Genomic DNA, 6,819 nt, shown 5'->3' with positions numbered 1-6,819 from the left:
ATCTTTACCAAAAATACAAAATATTAGCCAGGCATTGTGGCGGCCGCCTGTAGTCCCAGCTACTCGGGAGGCTGAGGCAGGAGAATGGAGTGAACCCAGGAGGCGAAGATTGCAGTGAGTCAAGATCGCACCACTGCACTCCAGCCTGGGCGACAGAGCAGGACTCTGTCTCAAAAAAAAAAAAAAAGAAAGAAAGAGTGAGTCAGGAAACACTGGGTGACTGTCAGGCACACAGGCCTCCTGACCTGCAGGTCAGCAGGTCTCCACTTACAGGTACTGCCCCTATCTCAAAAAGAATAGGATCTCCAGAAAGAAAGGGTCCAAAGATAAAGTTTCTGCATTAAATGACTCATAAATGGAAAATACTCACATAATGTCATATAAATGTGTGGTTATTAAGAAAATGGACTTCTTGGATTTGAGTTGACTTCCTGGACCAAGGATGACAAACTGGGTTCTTCGCAGGAGCCAATCTGATCAATTGTCTGAAGATTCCAAAGCTGTCTCTGGGTCTGGTAGGAAAAAGTGATGCAATCGATTAGTAAGTCTGTCATGGGCCAGGAGAATCATGTGTTGGGAGCAGGCATGCCATATATTTACCATTCTTGATTTAGACACTTAGATGTTGAATGTATTGTGGATTTTCTCTGGCTCTGTCTGGTACCTGGATTCCAATCTCTCCACAGAAAAATAGCTACTTGCACAAGTCAACCATTTTGTAGGAGAAATAAATAATAGGGGAGCTGAGAGCTCCCTTGCTTCAGGCAGAACCATCTAATTGAAAGGCTGAATCAGTGTCTTAATTATTTGCTTTGTAAATATATCTCAAGAAGAAAAAAAATCATAGAATATAAAGATTCCAATTTCCCTTGAAGGAAATCACATTATTCATCTTGGAGGTGGTGGGCATTCCACAGTGCAAATAGTGAGCATGTCATTTACAATCCACTGTCCATGAGATAGTATAACATTTTTAAAATCTTAGCTGATTTATTTCTCTCATTATTTACCCCCTTTCCCTTTCTTACCTCTCTCCCAACTCCCACTTCAAAGACAGAATATATTATGGGTTCACTTTTCAGTGGAAGGATTTCACAAGACAATAACACTGGAATTGTTAGCGGTAGCGAATTCATTAGGGCCTACAGCAACCTCAATTCTTGCCTCCTCAGAAGAATTTGAAAAAGGGCATAAGAGAGAGTGAGAGACCAAGGCAAGCTTTAGAGCAGGAGTGAAAGTTTGTTAAAAAGTGTAGGGCAGGAATGAAAGGATGTAAAGTACACTTGGAAGAGGCCAAGCGGGCAACTTGAGAGTCAAGTGCACTGTCTGACCTTTGACTTAGGGTTTTATACATTGGCATGCTTCCCGGTGCAGTGAGAGGAGTGGTGCAAGAGGTTTGCATCTCTTCTACCCTGATCTTTCCCTCGGGATGGACTGTCTGTATGTGCAGTAGCCTGCCAGCGCTTGGGAGGGGCCGCACACGCAGTGTGTTTACTGAAGTTGCATGCATACTCACTTGAAGCATTCTTTCCTTACCAGTCCAGTGTTCCAATAAAGTCATATATCAGTTAACCTCCACCATTTCGCCTCTGAGTCTGCATGCTTGAGTCCACTCATCCAACTCCTGAGATCTTATCAGGAAGTTGATCACCAGCTCCAGGATTTTTCTATCTACTGGGAGACTGACGTTCCCTGGCGCCAGCTGCAACCAATTATTTTAGAAAGACAGCTTAACAATGCCTGACCATCACCTGATGGTCACCTGACATTCTGGAGTGGGGCAAGGAGGGAGCCTCTCCTGCCCCACTCATGTCTACCTAGCTACCTACTGTAACAAAATCACCTGCCAGACACTTGCATTTCAATATCTAAAAGCTTAAACAGAGTTTGCAAGCAAGCAACTCTCAGGATATGTATAGCCCAAAGTCATGTTTTGTGGCCCTGCAGAGCACAGTAAAAATTTCTGAATTATTTGCCAATGTTCCAAAATCAGGAGAGTTCACATGAACTTCCACATTTCCACCCTGCCTTTTATTTTAAAAGCAAAACTGTCAACACTAATCCGGTTTTCCTTAGGGCAACTCTTAACTCAAGCTGAATAACAACTTCTCCCTTTAAAAACCAATACACTGCATCGGGGCACGATGGCTTGTGGCTCTAATCCCATCTACTTTGGGAGGCTGAGGCAAAAGGATTGCTTGAGCCCAGGAGTTCAAGACCAGCCTGGGCAACACAGAGTGATTCCATCTCCAAGAAACAACAAAAAACTATACATCAAGTAAAAAGAAAACAAAAAGTAACAACCCTCTCCTTTTCACCTTGATCCCCATCCACCTGCTTCACTGATTACTTACCTCTCTGGCCTCTATGGGTTTGGGTGTGGGAATTTGCACCAGAAGGCCTAGACCCTGGAAGGGGATTGTGTCAGCTGCCATGGAGGCAACACCTTTATGAGAGTAAGTACCTGTGAGGGGAAAATCAAGTTCAAGGGATTAGAAATTAGAAAAAAAATTCCTGCAATAGGAACAAGGAAAATAACATCGTAGAGTCTAGAATAAATACTATTTCTCAGATGCGCATGGTGGCTTAAGTCTATAACTCCAGCACTTTAGGAGGCTGAGATGGCAGAATCATGTGAGCTCAGGAGTTTGAGACCAGCCTGGGAACGTGTCTTTGCAAAAAAAAATTTAGAAAAATTAGCCAGGTATGGGGGTACATGCCCATAGTCCCAGCTACTCAGGAGGCTGAGGTAGGAGGATTACCTGAGCCTTGGGTGTTGAGGCTACAGTAAGTCATGATGGCACCATTGCCCTCTTTCCTGGGTGACAGAGTGAGACCCTGTCTCAAGAAAAAAAAGAAAAAAGAAAAAAAAAACTTTCCCATGCAGGGAGTCAGGAGGAAGACAGCCGGACCTGCTGGGGCTCCATAGTGAGAAATGACCACCAGGGCTGTGCTCATGATACATCATGTGATCCAAGAAGCACCAGAGGATTGGCTCACAGTCCTTTCCTTTGCCTTCCTTTGTCTTAGCTGGGATTACAGGCGTGCACTACCACGCCCAGCTAATTTTTGTATTTTTAGTAGAGACAGGATTTCGCCATGTTGGCCAGACTGGTCTTGAACTCCTGACCTCAAGTGATCTGCCTGTCTCGGCCTCCCAAAGTGCTGGGATTATACATGTGAGCCACTGTGCCTGGCCAGAATAGCTGGTTTTTAACAGCTGCCAGCACCTCATGTTACCAACACTCAGAGAGAAGACTACACTTGGTCTCTGAACCACTTAACCCAAATAGATAGCCCCCACCTCACAAAATCCAGAAATATCCAACCCCCCACTAAAAAAAGATTGAATCCTGAATACTTATAAATTAATGTGGAGAGGAGGAAAAGAAAGTGTTGTGCCTCTGCATGTCATAAACCAAGCCAGTTTGAGAGTATTTAAGCTAGGACAATGGCTCACTTCTTCTAGTTTCTTCTTTGTTATCTACTCCATATCACTTATTTGGCATTAAGCCTATCAAACAGTGCCTGGTAGCATTTATTTGTTGGTTTACTCTTTAGGCATTTATTGTACCTCTATTAGTGACAGGCACCATTCATGGCTCTGAAAATACAAAGATGTATAATGAGTTGACCCTGTCATCTCAGGCTTAGAGTTACCTGGAGAGGTGGCTATAACGATGTATTATAATGACAGTATCAGGTAAGAATAATTTGGCAAACAATTTAAAGAGCATTTCAAAAAGTCCAAAATTCTTTCATGGTAAAACCAGTCAGAAAACTAAGAATAGAAGGGAACTTCCTCAACCAGCTAAAGCGCATCTACAAAAATCCACAACTAATATCTTGCTGAGTGGTAAAAGACTGGATGTTTTCCTCTAAGATTAGGAAGAAGACAAGACCGTTCGTTCTTGACACTTCTATTCAACATTATACTGGAGGTACTAGCCAGAGCAAGTAGGCAAGAAAAAGAAATAAAAGGCTTCCAGATTGGAGAGGAAGTAGTAAAATTGTTTCTATTCACAGATGACCTGATCTTATATATAGAAAATCCTAAGAAATCCACCAAAAAACATTAGAGCTAATGAACAAGTTCAACAGTTTCAAGATACAAGATCAGTATATAAACACCAATTGAATTTCTATACACTTGCAATAACTAATCCAAAAATGAAATTAACAAAACAATTCCATTTATAATAGCATCAGAAAGAATAAAATATTAATAGTAATTTTTTTTAAAAAGGTAAACAATTATACTCTGAAAACTACAAAACATTGTCTAAAGAAATTAAAGATCAATGTAAATACAAAGACATTCCATATTTACAGGGATCAGAAGACTTAATATTGTTAAGATTGTTCACATGACAATATTCTCCAAATTGATCTATAGATATTACATATTCCCTGTTGAAATTCCAGCTGCCTGTTTTGCAGAAATGGGCAAGCTCATCCTAAAATTCATATATAAATGCAAGTAACCCAGAAGAGCCAAAATAGTTTTGAAAAAGAAAAACAAAGCTGGAGGACTTACACTTCCCATTTCCAAAACTTACTGCAAAGGTACAGTAATCAAGATAGTGTGATGCTGGCATATGGCTAGATATATATATAAATATATGTATATAAATCAGTGGAATAGAATCAAGAGTCCAGAAGTAAGTCCTTACATTTCGGGGCAATTGATTTTTTACAAAGGTGTCAACACAATTAAATGGGGAAATAATAATCTTTTCCACAAATGATGTTGAAACAACTGGAAATCCACAGGCAAAAGAATTTGAATTCATCATACCATATACAAAAATTAACTTAAATTTTATCATAGATCCAAATTTAAGAGCTAAAACTTTTAGAAGAAAGCATAGGAGTAAGTCATTATGACTTTGGATTAGAGAACGGTTTCTTAAATATAACACCAAAAGCACAAACAACAAAAGAAATAAAGATAAACTAGATTTTATTAAAATTAAAAACTTTTGTGCTTCAAAGTACACCATCAAGAAAGTTGAAGTGCAACATATGTAATGGGAAAATATTTGCAAATTATATATCTGATAAGGAACTTGTATCCATAATGCATAAAGAAATCTTACAATAAAAAGACAACGTAATTTGAAAATGAACAAAAGACTAGAATAGACATTTTTCCAGAAAGATATACAAGTGGCGTGTGTCTGAGTCCATTTGTGCTGCTGTAACAAATTACCTGAGATTGGGTAATTTACAAAGAACAAAAATTTATTTCTCACCGTTGTGGAGGCTGAAAGTCCGAGATCAAGGCACTGGCAGGTTCAGTGTCCAAGGGCCTGGTCTCTGTCTCTTGTTGGGGATGAGCATCCTCCAGAGGGGATGAACACTGCATTCTCACATGGTGGAAGGCAGAAGGGCAAAAGGGTCTAGCTAGTTTCCTCCAGCCTTTTTATAAGATCACCAATCCCATTCACAAGGGCTCTACCCTCAGGACTTAATCACTCCTAAAGGCCCTTTTCATGCCATCATGTTAGGGTTTAATTTCCAATATATGAATTTTGAAGGGACACATACATTCAAATCATAGTAGCCAGAAAGCACATGAAAATATGCTCAATATCATTAGCCATCAGTAAAATGCAAATCAAAACCACAATGAAATATCACTTCACATCCACTATGATGACTAAAACAAGAAAGATAGACAGCAAGAGTTGAGGATATGGAGAAACGGAAAGCCTTATACATAGCTGGTGGGAACAGCTGGTGGTGCCACTGCTTTGGAAAATACTTTGGCAGTTCCTTAAAATGTTAAACATCAAGTTTTTATATGGGCCAGACACTGTAACTTGTGCCTGTAATCCCAGTTATTCAAGAGTAGGGCAGAAGGATCACTTGAGGCCACAGGAGTTTGAGACCAGCTTGGGCAACATAGTGAGACCCTGTCTTTTCAAAAAAAAAAAAAAAAAAAGTGCTGTATGACCTGGCTATTCCACACCTAGACATATACCTAAGAGAAATGAAATGAAAAAATGTTCACACAAAAATGTGTACACGAATGTTCATAGCAGCATTATTTATAATGGGCAAAAAATTAAAACAACCCAAACGTCTATCAACTGACAAAGGGTATGTCTATGCAATTAAATATTATTCAGCCAGAAAAAGAATAAAATGCCGATTACATAATACAACATGGATGCATTTTCAAAATATACTAAATGAAAAAAGTCAGTCACAAAGGACCATATATTATATAATATCATTTATATAAAATGTCTAAAATAGACACATCTATAGACAGAAAATAGATTACTTGTTGCCGGGGGTGGGGGGAGGGAGAATGGGGAAGTGATTGTTAATGGATATGGGGTTTCTTTTGAGGTAGTAGAAACATTATGAAATTAAATAGTGATGGTTACACAGTTCTAATACTACACTAAAAAACAAATTAACAATTTAAGAGAGTGAATTTTGTGATATGTTAATTACATCTCAATAAAATTGGGTTTTTTTTGAGTTTTTTTTTTTTTTTGAGACGGAGTTTTCCTGTTGTGGCCGAGGCTGGAGTGCAGCGGCAGGATCTCGGCTTACTGCAACCTCCACCTCCTGGGTTCAAGTGACTCCCCTGCCTCAGGCTCCCGTGTAGCTGGGATTACAGGTGTCCACCATCACGCCCAGCTAATTTTTGTGTTTTTAGTACAGATGGGGTTTCTCCATGTTGGCCAACCTGGTCTTGAACTCCTGACCTCAGGTAATCCACCCACCTTGGCCTCCCAAAATGCTAGGATTACAGGCATGAGCCAAAGTACCCAGCCCAAAAATGTTATTAAAGAATACTTT

Source organism: Colobus angolensis, unplaced genomic scaffold, assembly GCF_000951035.1.
Source record: "Colobus angolensis palliatus isolate OR3802 unplaced genomic scaffold, Cang.pa_1.0 Scaffold57, whole genome shotgun sequence".
NCBI lineage: Eukaryota > Metazoa > Chordata > Mammalia > Primates > Cercopithecidae > Colobus > Colobus angolensis.
This window is presented reverse-complemented; position numbering follows the sequence as displayed.